Below are 15,062 nucleotides of genomic sequence, written 5' to 3'. Positions count from 1 at the left end.
GTCCGGCCGCCTCCAATCCTACACTCCCACTACTCTGTGCCTTGGCCAAGAGGAATCACACGTCCGGGTTTACTGGGACAGTCCCAGCGTGTGTTTGTTGTGCCAGCATAATAATGAACAGTGCCCCCTTTCAAAGGCATCCTAGTTTGGACTGTGTATTCTGTGGTCACTGTAGCATTCTTCTGTGCCAACTCCAGCTTCGAGCGATCTCCCTCTCGTTTGGTACCTCGTTGCTCAAAACCTGTCCCAAAAATCACTGCTTCTGTGAAACACACACCACCTCAGCCAAGATTTCATCAGTTGGTCCTCTGGGTCCCCAGAGAAGTTTATACGTTTCCAGACCACGATACTTGTTACTATACCATGTCAGCCCAAACATGCCCTTCTCGGGGAAGCCTCCCTGACATCCTGACTGACTCAGTGCCCTGGTCACTGCTCTCAGTGTCCTGAGCTCTCCTCCCTTCATGGTTTGTAGTCTGGGTTGTAATGAGCTACTCGGGGGAGTTCATATCCACTGCAGTAATCTATTACTTGCTCCTAACCTGTGGCAGTGGGGACCGTGTCTGTGTCCTGGCACACAACTTGAATAAAAGAGCACCTAGGTGTTTCTTTGAGTGCTTATCCTCCCTTCTAAAGTTGTCGGGATTAGGTACCCTAATCCTCTCTGTGTCACCGTTAGCACCTAGTACTATGTTTAGAACATCAGAGGTGTTCAATGCCTATTTATTAAGAGCATGCTTAATTTAAGAGCCTAACTCAGTTGCTATACAATACTATGAGTCAAAAAAGAATACTGCATTTGCTTCCCTCCTTGAAGGATATTGGGGGCTTTCTGGACAACAAACACAACTGAGACAATGACCTCTCTCAGAGTGACTGTTCCACTGGGAAAGAGAAATGATATAGTTACAGTAATCTCCTGTCCAACAATGGCTGCAAGGTGAGGGAAGATGGGGGAAATGGCCCATTTCAACCTCTGATCCAGGTGATTTCAGGTGAGAGCTGTTATAGAAATGCATGACTAATAACTCTACATGCGTATTGAGTCACTGAGAATTTGTACAAAATTCTGATTTATATGAGCTACACCAGGTCTCACAACACCTTCATGAACTAGCCAGGGCAGAGAAAGAAGCGCTGGAAGCTGCCTTTATTTAAAAGGGTCAAATAGTGTGTCTCCAAAGTCACACTGGTGACTGTCCAGGAGGGAGCTTCATGGTTGAAAATTGAGGTTCTGTTCCCAGCTCTGCCGGCTACCAGCACAGTTACCTTGAACTACCTGCAGCCTCTCTGAGCCTTGGTTTCCTCATCTGTAAGAGTGGGATTATCACTTTATTCACTTGTCTTCAAAGGTTGCTGTGTGGACCAGATAACAAGATGGGATGAGAGTGGTTGGGGAACTTGAAGTCACCGGATATACTAGGGGCCTTCCAAGATGGTCTTCCCAATAAACCCAGAGAGAAAAGAAAAAGAAAGAAGTACCTTACTGACATTAAGATAGACATATGAATTGGTGGAATAGAATTGAGAGCCGCAAAATAAATGCTTACACATATGGTCGTTGATTTTTTTTAATTTTTATTTTATTTTAAGAGAGAGCAAGTGTCAGAGGGACAGAGAGAGAGGGAGAGAAAGGGACAGAGAGAGAGGATCCAAAGTGGGCTCTGCACTGAGAACGCAGAGCCCAATGTGGGGCTTGAATTCACAAACCGTGAGATCACGACCTGAGCTGAAGTCAGGCACTTAATCAACTGAGCCACCTAGGTGCCTCTGGTCATTGATTTTCAACAAGGGTGCCAAGACTATTTTGTGTAAAAGAACAGCCCTTTCAACAAATAGTACTGGATATCCACAAGTGAAAGTATAAAGTTGGACCCATACATCATACCATACACAAAAATTACTCAAACTGGGGTGACTGGGTGGCTCACTCTATTAAGCATCCAAGTCTTGATTTCAGCTCAGGTCATGATCTCACGGTTCATGAGGTCGAGCCCAGCATTGGGCTCTGCGCTGACAGGGCAGAGCCTGCTTGGGATTCTCTCTCTCCCTCTCTCTCTGCCCCTTTCCTGCTCACTTGCTCACTCTCTCAAAAAATAAATAAGCTAAAAAAAATTTTTTTTTACTTATCTCAAAATGGACCACAGATCTCCATGTAAGAGCTAAAAGTATAAAACTCTTAGAAGAAAATAGTGGTAAATCTTCATGGCCTTGGATTTGACAACTATTTCTTCAATATGGCACCAAAAGTACAAGTAAGAAAAGAAAAAAATAGGTAAATTTGACTTCATTAAAATTTAAAACATTTGTGTTTCAAGAGAAACCATCCAGAAAATAAAAATACAAGCCACAGAATGGGAGAAAATGTTTGCAAATCATATATCTACAGTGGACTTGAATCTGAAATATATTAAGAATTCTTACAACTCAACAATAGAATATTTTTTTTAATGGGCAAAAGATCTGAATGGACATTTCACCAAAGATAATATGCAAATGGCCAGTGACCTAATGAAAACATGGTCACCATCACTAGTCATCAGGAAATGCAAATCAAAACCATCAAAATGAGGCACCACTTCACACCCACTAGGATGGCTAGAATGAAAAAGTAACAACTGTTGGTGAGGACGTGGAGTCATTGGCAGCTTGATACACCTTGCTGGTGGGAACGTAAAATGGTACAGCCACTTTGGGAAATGGTCTGGCAGTTCTAACAAATGCCAAACATAGCATTACCATATGATCCAGTAATTCTACTGGTGTATAGCCAAGAAAAATGAAAATGCATGTATATGAGGATTCAGAGAAGCGTTATTCATTCATAAGAGTGTGGAAACAACCCGAAAGTCCATCAATGGATGCATGGATAAACAAAATGTGGTAGGTATATATACACACAATGAAGTACTGATTCATGTTACAACATGGATGAACCTTGAAGACATTATGCTAGGGGCGCCTGGGTGGCTCAGTCAGTTGAGTGTCCAACTTTGGCTTAGGTCATGATCTCATAGTTTGTGGGTTCAAGCCCCACATCGAGCTCTCTGCTGTCAGCACAGAGCCTGCTGGGGATCCTCTGTCCGCCACTCCCTCTCTCTCTGCCTCTCCTCTGCTGGCACTCTTTCTCTTAAAAAAAAAAAAAAAGAAATATTTAAAAAAAAAAAAGAAAACATTATGCTAGGTGGAAGAAGCCAGACATAAAATGCCACATATTGTAGGATTTCACTTAGATGAAATGCTCAGAATAGGCAAATCTATAGGGAGAAAGTTGGTAGTTGCCCCAGGATAGTCAGGACGTAGAAATAGGGAATGACTGCTCATGGGTGTGGGATTTCTTTGGGGAGTGATGAAATGTCCCGGATTTACTTTTTAAAAGTTATTTATTTATTTTGAGAGAGAGAATCCCAAGCAGGCTTTGCACCATCAGCACAGAGCCCCAGTACAGACCTCTAACTCAGGAACCATGAAACCACCACCTGAGCTGAAGTCGGATGCTTAACTGACAGAGCCACCCAGGTGCCCCGGTCCCAGATTTAGATCGTGATGGTGGCTAAACATCTCTGTGAATATGCTAAAAACCACTGAGTTGTACACTGTATGTGGGTGAATTTTATTTTATCTCAATAAAGCTGTTAAAAGAGAGAGAGAGCTCATGTAATGTTCTGTGTTGGGGGCAGGGGAGAGGGGAACGAGAGGGGGAGCTTAGCCTAAGCAGGTTGCCACATGCAGCACTGAGACCAGGCTTTCCTGGAGCTCTATTAACTGTCTGAGAATTGCCAGCCCTCTCATTCCCAGGCACTTGGGCTTTGCTCCCATGAGCCCCATCGCTGAGGAAGGACAGGTGAGTTGTCTGCCGCTCTCACTAGAAGCACTGCCACTAGAAGAAACGCTAGAAGAAACATCACACAGTTTACTCTCTTGGGGCCTGACAGAGGCAAGGATTAAGAGCTGAAGAAGGGGCTGAAGCTCCATCCCGCTCACAAATAGCTACCCCTGGAAAACTCATAAGATTAACAGGCTTCTTTGGGTGGGTGAACATGCCTTCCACTGGTCGAAGTGATCCCCGGGTGCTCTAAGTGGAAAGGGAGGACCTTCCTCAGACTCTCCCTGGGGCACATGGGAAAGAACTCCCCCCAGCTCCCCACCTCTGATGGGTGCGATCCTTAGGATGCAGGTTCTAGGGAAATTCCAAGGCATCTGCTCCCCTGCACACCCCAGCCTCTTCCTTGATGCTTTCTTCAGAGTGGATAAGAAGGGTTTAGGGACGCAATCCGGGAAAGGACCCTTCCCAACAACTCCTGTGAGTATTTGGCGGTGACACAAAGAAGAGGTGGTGGTGTTTATCTTGGAAAAGACTCTTGTTCTTGCTTCCCTCATTTTTCTAGCTGCCTGGGACTTGGGCTCTTGCTTGCTTCTGGCTCCCTGCAGGAAGTTTTGTTTTGTTTTGTTTTGTTTTGTTTTAACATTTATTTATTTTTGAGAGACAGAGCATGAGCAGGGGAGGGGCAGAGAGAGAGGGAGACACAGAATTTGAAGCAGGTTCCAGGCTCTGAGCCACCAGTACAGAGCCCGATGCCGGGCTTGAACTCACCAACTGCGAGGTCATCACCTGAGCCAGAGTCTGACACTTAACTGACTGAGCCACCCAGGGGCCCCAGAAGTGGGACACAAGACCTTCTGTCCTAGGTGGAGGCCGACCTTGAGGGGTACAATCACGTCTAAGATGAACTACGGAGTCTAGGTTTTTTGGCCCCCTTAGTTCAGACTACTGTGGAGGCTTAATCTTTTCGAAACAATTGTAATAAAATACGCATAACAAAATTTACCATCTTAACCAGTTTTAAGTGTATAGTTCACTAGTGTTAAGTGCCCTCACATTGTTGTGCGACCAATCTCCAGAACTCTTTTCATCTTGAGAAACTGAAAAATCTGTCCCCATTAAACAAGTTCCCATCCCTTTTCCTCTAGCCCCTGGCACCCACTATCTTATGTCTGCATGTATTTGACTAGTCTAGGTGCCTCATATAAGTAGAATCATTCAATGCTTGTCCTTTTGTGTCTGGTCTCTTTTACCGAGCATAGTGTCCTCAAGATTCATCCATGTGGTAGCATGTGTCAAAACTTCCTTCCTTACTAAGGCTGAATAGCATTCCATTGTATGGATAGACCACACTTTGTTTGGCCATTCATCCATTGATAGACACTTGGGTTGTTTCCACCTTTTGGATATTGTGAACAATGCTGCTATGAACATAGGTGTACAGGTAACTTTTTTGCAACCCTGCTTTCGATTCTTTCGGGTGTACACCCAGAAGTGGACTTGCTGGGTCATATAGTAATTCTATCTTTAATTTTTTGAGGAGTCACCATACTGTTTTTGACAGTGGCTGCACACTTTACATTCCTACCAACAGTGCACAAGTGTTGCAATTCCTCCACCTCCTCACCAACACTTGTTATTTTCTGGTTTGGGGGGGTTGTTTTTCCTAAAGGGTGTGAGGGGATATCACATTGTAGTTTGGATTTGCACTTCCCTAATGCTTGGTGGTGTTGAGCACCTTTTCATGTGACTATTGGCCATTTGTATGTCTTCATTGGGGAAATGTCAATTTAAGTTCTTTGCTGTTTTTTTTAATTGGTCTATTTGAGTTTATGTTATTGAGTTGTAGGAGTTCTTTATACATTCTGGATATTAATCCTTCATCAGATATGTGATTTGCAAATATTTTCTCCCTAGGTTGCCCTTTCACTGTGTTTGCTGTGTCCTTTGATGCACAGAAGTTTTTAATTTTGATGTAGTCTAATTATCTATTTTTACATTTGTTACCTGAGCTTTTGATGTCATACATTTTGAGTTAATTTTTTGTGTATGGTGTCAGGTAAGCATCTAACTTCATTCTTTTGTCTGTAGATATACAGTTTTCCCAATGCCATTTATTGAAAACATTGTCCTTTCTCCATTGAATGGTGTTGGTACCCTTATCAGAAATCATTTGATCATGTATGTGAGGGTGTATTCCTGGGTTCTCTATTTTATACCATTGGTATATATGTTCTTTTTGTTTTTTAATTTGAGAGACAGACAGAGAGAGAGAGAGAGAGAGAGAGAGAGAGAGAGAGAGAGAATCTCAAGCAGGCTCCACATTCAGTGCGGACCCTGGGATCCTGACCTGAGTTGAAACCAAGAGTCAGATGCTCAACCAACTGAGCCACCCAGGCGCCCCATATATTCTTTTTATTCCAGTACCTCACTATTTTGCTTACTATATAGCTTTGTGATTTGTTTTGAAATCAGGCAGTGTGACGCCTCCAATGCTTTTCTTTTTCTTCAAGATTGTTTCAGCTATTTGGGATCCCTTGAGATGCCATATACATTTTAGGATGGATTTTTCTATTTCTGCAAAAGAAACAGAATTGGGATTTTTACAGAGATTGTATTAAATATTTAGATCCCTTTTGGGTGGTATTGATGTGTTAACAATATTAAATCTTTGAATCAATGAACATGGATGTCTTTCAATTTATTTGTGTCTTTGTTTTCAGCAACGTTTTGTAGTTTTCAGTGTACAAATCTTTCACCTCCTTGGTTAAGTTTATTCCTAAGTATTTTATTCTTTTTGATTGATTAATCTGAATAACAAAATGTTCATGCTCAGCAAATGTTTGCTGACATTCAGGTCTTTTTCTCTTTAATTTCTTGTTTTCTCATATATTCTCTTCTAGGTTTAATGTTGGGTCTCCGAATATTTCAGTGTTTGAGAAGTAGCATACTATTCACTTCAGCATGAATCAGACAGCCCCCTCAAAGACAAAGATAAAGTTCTTTTTAAACATCTATTTTGAGTAAAACACACTTGAATGTATCATGAAACAGTTCCTCATAGGACTTCCTTCCTCAAAAAAAATTTCTTAGTGTAAGAAATAGAGATTTTAAAAACCCTCATTATTAGGGGCAAAGGGTGGGCATCTTGTGAGTTGATCTTTCTTTTGTGTGGCTTTGGTTTGATTTGTGATATGACTGGGGTCTGGAGCAATTTTCTCACCATGCTGCTTGTAGACTAGACCTCAAAGCCATCCCCAAACACCCTACATTTGTGTAGTGATGAGGGAGACAAACAAAACTGGCCCTTGGAAACATTGTAATGTCATAACAATAATCTCTGCATGTCTGGCCCCTATGTCCAAGAGGCCCTGAGACCAAAAAAAAAATTGTGTTTCTCTTTGTGTGTGAGTGTTTTCATGTCCCATTACTTGGCTCAAACTTCCACCCAGCACCTGGGAAAATAGACTCTGCTGACCAGCGGGGCCTCTCCAAGGAGGCCCCAAACTCAACACTGAGTTCTATGAGAAAGTAGAAGGGAAAGACCAGCAAGAAGCAACAGAGCTCTCATCTGCACGTGAACAGAGTCCAGCTTGACCCCTTGGTGTTCTGGAGCCCCTCTGTGTGTGTGCTTATAGGTCATTGGCAGTTCCCAGAGAGAAGATGGGGGAAAAACTTCTGGTTTCTAGAGTCTACGGATGTCAGGTTCCCTCTGTCCAGACTCAGCTCCCAGGTAAGCACTCCCTGTCCTGCCCCCATGGGGCTTGGCCACCATCTTCTCCTGGTGGGGCTTTTTCCTAGCCTGAGCCAATCTCTTGCCTTGTAGCACACCCTTGGTGTGTGGAGGGCAAGCTGCACCACCCTCTCCCATTCAAAACCCTGGGGCTCTTGAAAACAACCAACCAGCCAAACAAAAACAGACAATTGTGGGCAGTCTCAGGAAACTTAACTGAGGCTACTCACCCTCCTGCCCCTGCCCCTCTAAACTCCAGCATTACGGAAGTATAACTTTTCCACAGTGAAATTCATTCATTTCAAGTTTAGAGTCTAATGAGTTTGGGCAATTGTATACAGTCACGTGATCACCATCACAAAGTATAGAACATTCTCATCACCCCCAGAACTTCCCTCTTGCCTCTTTACAGTCAGCCCCCTTCCCACACCTCTGGTTCCAGTCAACCACAAACCTGCTCTCTATCACTATAGTTTTGCCTTTTCCTAATGTAGTGTAAATATAGTGTATTGTGTATTGTTTATTTCACTCAACATAATATTTTTGAGATTCATTCAAGTTGTAGCATGTATCAATGGTTCTTCCTTTTAATTGCTGAGTAGTATTCCATTGTATGCACACATCACTGTTTAGCCATTCATCAGTTGATGGAAATTTGAGTTGTTTATCTTTTTGACTATTATTGTGAAAGGCTGCTATGAAGATTTGAATACAGGTTTTTTTGTGAACATAAGTTGCCATATCTCTTGAATAAATAACTAGGAATGGTATTGCTGGGTCTTATGTACATTTACCTTTATAAATCACTGCCAAACTGTTTTCCAAAGTGGCTACATCATTCTGCTCAGGTTACTTTTTTAATAATAGCTTTTTTTTTTTCAGAGAGAAAGCCTGAGCTGGGGAAGGGCAGAGGGAGAGGGAGAGAGAATCTTAAGCAGGCTCCATGTCTAGTGCGGAGCCTGACTCAGGGCTTGATCTCACAACCTTGAGATCATGACCTGAGCTGAAATCAAGAGTTGGACACTCAACCGCCTGAGCCACACAGGTGCCCTTGCTCAGGCTACTTTTTTTTAAGTTTATTCATTTTTGAAAGAGAGAGAGAGAGAGAGAGAGAGAGAAACATGAGTCGGGGAGGGGCAGAGGGAGAGGAGACAGAATCCCAAGCAGGCTCCATACTGTCAGCGCAGAGCCTGATGTGGGGCTGGAACTCAGAAACTGTGAGATCATGATCTGAGCTGAAGTCAAGAGTCAGACACTTAACCGACTCAGCCACCCAGGCGCCCATGGCTACTTTTTAAATAAAGAGCAGAGGTGAGGGGGCTGTGGGTAGAATCACTTACAATAAGCTTATAATGTAGATACTAATGTCCCCATTTCCCAGATGAGGAAATTGAGGTTGAAAGACATGTACTGCCCCAAAGTCACACACCTAACAAACAAAGGAAGGAGCTAGAATGCCCAGGGGCTTGCTCCTGCCTTCTCCCACCTCCCTTCCTATCAGCCACAACCCGGCAGCTTAGGGACACTGCTGCCTTGACATTCTAGACAGCACATTCTCCTCTGTTCTTACTGTGCTAGGACACAGTAACCGTGAGAATTGGCATTTGATTCCTTTTTTCGGAGGAAGCCGCCAATGATCAGAAGTAACTTTCCCAAGGCCAACAGCCTTCTCCTTCTATAAGAATGCCCCTTCCCTTCCTCCACCCTCCTCCACCCTGGGCTTGAACCTGGTAGAACCAGGTGGTTGCAGTTCCCAGCCTACAGCAGGGGTGGGGACTGGGAGGTCAGAGCACCAGCACTGGGCCCGTGTGTGAGGACACTAAGGGAACAGGAATTTTCCCTTCTCGGACCTGCTTCCCACTGAGGACTGTAGAAGTGGGATCAACATAGACCCATCCTGGGGCCTGCATGCTCCATTTGCCCTAACTTCAGAGAACAGGATAAAGCCCCAGAGGACAGGAGGCACCTCCAGCCTGTGCCCTAGCCAACACCAGAGGGCCTAGGTGGGGAGATGGGTGCACCGTGTACTACCCAGGAAGGTTATCAGCCTTAATGTCACATGCATTGCTGCTCCCTCCCTAGTGTCTCAGAGCCAGCTGTCTACTGACAGGCTCCTCTGCATTTGGTGTGTGTATGTGTGTGTGTGTGTGTGTGTGTGTGTGTGTGTGTGTGTAAAATGCAGGGAAGCCTGAAGAACCCCCAACACACACACAGATACACACACACTTTGAACTATGAGATGCAGCTCCAGCCTGAGAGACAGCAGGACTGGGTCAAGAATACAGTGACCTCACCCAAGACGAGGTGGTTGCTCCCCAGTAGTGCTCCATGTTTACAGTTTTCCAAGTGCCCTCCCCCCTTCACTTGATCCTCACACCTACACTGTGAGGCAAGGGTCACTGTCTACATCCCACAGGCCTGAGACTGATCTTTACTGGCCCTTTCTGCCTGGGCTGTATCCTTCAGAGCTGGAGCTGGGTTAACCTCTTTAGGAGGAGCAGTGTTCTTGCTCTGTAACCCCCATCCCCTGTTTAACAAAGGGTTTCAGCCAACTGTATGCAAGGTCTTGCACCGAGCTGCTGCCCTCTCTCCATGGCATTTTCCCCGATCCCTCTGCTTCAAGACTCAGATTATTCAGTAACCCACCAGGCAGCCTCTCTGGCGTGCAATGCATGCAATCAAGAAGCATTTACTGAGCACTTTTTGAAACCCAGTACAAAAGTGAATGTGATTCAAAGAAGTTCACAGTCTGGGGAGGGGAGTTGGCAGGCTGACATGTAAGCAAATGATGACATCAGCGTGATGAAAAGGACGCTGGGAGAGCTAATTCTTCCTGGCCCGGGAACAAGTGCTATTCTGCTGCCCTTCCAAGAGTTTGGCCAATGCAGGAGAAAGAAACAGCAAGTGTAAAGGGCTGGAAGGAGGAAAGAACATGGTGCATCCAGAGAATAGAAAGAAGTTCTCTGTGACTAGACCAGAATTTGGGGCGAGGAGAGAGAAGAGGCACATTGGGAGAGTAGGTGGGTTGAGTCTGAAGGGACTTGTTACTCATGTAAGAAGTCTGGACTCTTCAGTAGGGTTAGTGTGTGTGTGTGTGTGTGTGTGTGTGTGTGTGTAGTGCGTTTAATGTACATAGTGACTTATGACTGTATATAGATACATATGAAAATACACACACTAGTATCAGGTAAAACAGTTGTGTTTAGATGCTGGAGTACTAACAAATATAAGAGGAAAAAGATGTTGAAGAGATCCTGTTTACCATCATTTACATGAAGTGTTGATGTATATATATTATATATTAGTAATTATTACATAGCATGAGGAATTTTACTCCTGTTCTTCAATGTGTCCTATTAAGTTTGGTTTATTTGATGACACACGGAATTCTTTTCCTGAAGTTGTCTTGCTTCTGTTTTTTTTTCTTTTCCTTTCTTTTTACTGTGTTAATGGTCGCCTGTCCCTAACCTTAAAAAAGCAGAAGGAACTTTGTCCTTAAATGTTTCCTTTCACTAAGTCTCAAGAGAGTTCTTGGAAAGATACTGGCACGGCATGAAGTACACACCTCAGCTGTTCATTTGGTTTGTGAATTGCAGATTCTGGGCCAGAGTCAGTGAAATTTCTTTTTTTTTTTTCCCTTGTAGTATCTCAACTTCACGCAGCCAACTCTATGTACCCAATATCAGTTCAATTTAGTGACATCCGCTAAAGTTTTATCTAGAGTTTTCCCTCTGGATTTCCCCTTTATTGGAGAAAAACAATGGGACTCAGAGGAGTCCTGGGACTACGCTTCCCAGCGGCCTCCGCCGGGCTGCTACTCCAACTTCCCTTGCTGGGGCGGCCCCTAGCATCTGGGCCTTGCCCACTGGCATCGTATTTAGAACTACAACTCCCAGATGCCTCCAAGCGCCGGACCTTTCAAAGAGGGCTTCCCAGCAGCCTCCCGGGTGAAGAACCCCGCCTCTCAGAGTGGCTCCCAAGGCTCTACAGGCGCCTTCCACCCGCCTCAGCCCTGTCACGTGACGCACACCCGCCAACCGACGCACGGAGGAGGGCGGCGGGCGGTGGCCAGGGGCGGAGAGGCCGCAGGGGGCGGGCCCTGGAGGGGGCGGAGCGGGGCCCGGGAGCGAAGCAGCCTGGCAACGGCGGTGGCGCCCGGAGCCCGAGGTGGGTGAGCGCTCGCTTCTGGCTTGGCTCCGAGCCGGGTGCTGCGGGACCTGGGGGGGAAGGGGGGCGGGAGGAGGAAGTTGGGACTCCCCGGGCCGACGGGTCCCGCGTATCCTCGCAGCACCCGCGGGCGTAGGTGGCGGGGGGGGGGGGGGGTGTCGCCCGAGCGCCTCGCTGTCCCCGCCAGCCAGGGCTGAGTGAGGCCGGTGAGCCGCAGGCAGGTGCCTCCGGCTTCCTCGCGTTCTCCCCGCCCAAGGTCCTGGGCTGGCGACGGGCGAAGGTCGGGACGGGAATCGGGGCCGAGGGGAAACCCTGGGGGCGTCGCGGCCGCTCCCCGGACTTTGCTTCCCTGTCCTGTGGCGGCGAGCGCGCTGGGCGGCCGTCCTGCCTCCCCGGCGACGCGCCTCGGCTGGTCCTCGCCTTGGCCGTCCGCCTCGGGTGAGTGCCCGCCGCATCCCCCGCGGGTCCTGCGGAGCGGCCGTAGCCCGGTGCTGTCCGGGAAGCCTCGGTGGGCGCTCTCGAACAGAGTTTCTGTGTCACGCACGGGAGGTTTATTTGCTTTTGCAACAGTTGAGAGAAGATCTGAGAAGGAACGGTTAGTTCCCTGATACGCAGTCGGAAGTATGCACAGGCACGAGCAAGCGCCCTTTGCCGGGTTGCCTCCCTTAACTGTCTTTTGCTGCGCTCAGGAAGTGAAAACTAATTTTAGTCTTTGCCTAGGCAAATATGAAATGAATCTGCTGCAAAGATTATATTATGGGCTTTATAGACACATACGAAGTATGGGGTGGAGTGAATTGTGACTAGCTTTTAAATAGACATACTAGACCTTCACAAGAATGGAACCATGGAATGTTAGAATTGACTGGGACCTTGAAGTTCATAGTAGTTAGTTTCTAGGATGGGGAAACTGAGGCCCAGAGAGGGTAACGCTGTTTAATGTGACCCAGGATTTGGGGCAACCTAACGGCAAAGCTAATACCACAAGTCAGGTCTCTAGGGAGTATCTTGGTGTCTAACCCGGGTACTTTTTATCACAGCTTAGTTTTGTTTTTTGTAGAGTGTCCACCTTAGAATCTTGAGACTGAGCCAGTGATTTTGCTATAGTTCAAACCATTTTGAATTCCCTTCAAAACGAGTTTACCAGCCAAATAAGACAATCAGGCTTGTTACTTTATAGACACACTTTGCTTTCATCCAACATATGTTTTGGGCATGATCTCTTATTACCAGATTTGATCCAGTGACTTTTGGCTGTTTCACTAAACCAGATCTACCCTTGAGAGATTCCACTCCATGGAGTAGATTCCAACCAGTGGTGCTGCCAGTGCATAGCAGCCTCCCCAGGTGCTTGAAAGTACAGAACATTCATTGGGGCTTTTAGATTCTAGCTATTAAATGATTGGTCTCCTTACCTTAAAGTTATAACATATAGTTATCAAGTTCTCAGTGGCTTCATTTACCCATCAAACCCAGAAAGCCCATAGTGTGCCTACAGTGTCCCAAGCACTGAGAAGACAGCAGACAGTACTACTGATGAAGCTTTACAGAGCTTATGTGTGGGGAAGAGGACAATAAAAAAAAAGTAAACGATATATTTTCTAGTGGAGATGAACACTATGCAGAAAAATAGAACTCCCAAACTCTATGTCAATAAAACAGGCTGGCATGTTTGAGAGTGACTTGGGAATTACATTGAATTGTTAGTTTTTGAGTGTCAGCTGCTGCTTCATTAAAGTAAATAATCAAATCCAAAAGTAAATCTGTCTAAAAGAGATTCCGTGGAGTCATCATTTTTCTAGCGATTGCCTCTTGGATCCTAAATTCATCACGGCATCATTTTTACTTGCATTTTTTCTCTTACATGCAAACCGTGCTTTCAAACACCTAGCGGGGTGGTCTTCGAATCCCTTGCTATCTCAGTAGTTACCTTACTCTAGCTACAGAAGGTTCTGCTGAGGTCAGTATTCCTTGTTGATTTCATGCCAGTGTCAGCCTGCCTCAGGCTACCTTACACAAGAATTTCTCTTCTTGCACTTTGGTTTGTACAGAGAACCTACTATCTGAAATGATCCACAATCTTTGGGTTGTATGGTTTTTAAAGAAAAGAGTTCGTTTTGATGTTAGCTCTAGAGTAAAGAAGCATTCAACGTCTTAAAAACTAAAGTGCTAGTGGGGTGCCTGGGTGGCTGAGTTAGTTAATCATCCGACTTCAGCTCAGGTCATGATCTCATGGTTTGTGAGTTTGAGCCCCACATTGGGCTCTGTGTGGGCAGCTCAGAGCCTGGAGCCTGCTTCAAATTCTGTGTCTCCCTCTGTCTCTGCCCTTCCCGCAGTCACATTCTGTCTCTCTCTCAAAAATAAATAAACATTAAAAAAATTTTTTTAAAAACCCTAAAGTGCTAGTAAAATGGCATTCGTGATAGCTTACTCTACAAGTTCATCTGTTTGTACCTTTTCAGTTCTCTCCTATTCTGTATGTTCAGTGGCTTGAAAGCAAATGTTTTCATTCTTACAGGTTCTGAAAAATGGCTGAAGTTACAAAAAAAATACTCAAATATTCTTTGTTCCAAAATGAAAGGAGGATTAACAAAATGTAGTTACTTTAAAAACCACTGAAGGAACATGTGGTTCTTGCTCTTATTGAGGGCTCCAAAATAAGGAGAAAAGCGGAGCCTCTTCAAGGCTTAGTAGGCGACATTTTGAACTGGTGGCCAAAGGATTTCAAAGGCCAGAGTTTCTTGTTATTTCTAAAGTTTTTTCAGTTTTATAGAAGAATAAGAGTTTGTTTTCATTATTCTTTAGTAATTTCCCTTCCCTGCTTCTGACCTCTTTGAAGTTCTGCTTTCTTTATTTTCTAGTTTCTCAGTTCATTATTCTTTTTTGGCAGATGGGGGAGGGGCAGGGGCTGTCATTTGCCTACGAGGTATTGACTCTGGATTTGAATCCTGGCTCTAATATTACCTGTGTGATTTTGGGTGAGTTACTTATGCCTGTGCCTTAGTGTCCTTATCTGTAAAATGAAAATAATACTGATAGCACCTTCCTCAAAGGGTTGTTGTCTAGACTGAGTGATAATCTATGTTAAGTGCTTAGAATAGTGTCTTATTTTCTTTGAAAGATAAAGAAATGATTCTAGATATGTCCTAATAAACTTTTGGACATCAAATAAGCGTGATTTTATTTTTCTAGACATTTCTTAGCATTTTGTGGGTGACTCGAGCTTTTAGTTTCAGGTGACATTGGCAGTGGTGTCCACAGTTCTTGCAGTGTGAAGTTCCCGTCAGTGTTTGGACTCAGAAATTACTCGAGGCCACATTTTGTCTGTTTCTACAAACA

General features: G+C 44.9%; 1 protein-coding gene across 2 annotated transcripts in view; it reads left to right on the top strand.

The window, feature by feature from the left end:
- Positions 1-11,673: 11,673 nt before the first annotated feature.
- The window catches only part of MTM1 (myotubularin 1), a 97,462-nt gene continuing 94,073 nt past the window's right edge, over positions 11,674-15,062 (top strand). The window contains exon 1 of one of the 2 annotated variants that reach the window (XM_047097742.1): positions 11,674-11,723. The gene's annotated coding sequence lies outside the window, so the exon portion shown is untranslated. The remainder of the gene's footprint in view (positions 11,724-15,062) is intronic. The other variant, XM_047097741.1, reaches the window with a different exon arrangement.

Source organism: Lynx rufus, unplaced genomic scaffold (assembly GCF_022079265.1).
Source record: "Lynx rufus isolate CCGP_SWC_20201006 ecotype Redwood Valley unplaced genomic scaffold, mLynRuf1.p SCAF_40, whole genome shotgun sequence".
Taxonomy (NCBI): Eukaryota; Metazoa; Chordata; class Mammalia; order Carnivora; family Felidae; genus Lynx; species Lynx rufus.
Note: the sequence above shows the minus strand (reverse complement) of the source record. Positions and strands in the feature narration are given on the sequence as shown.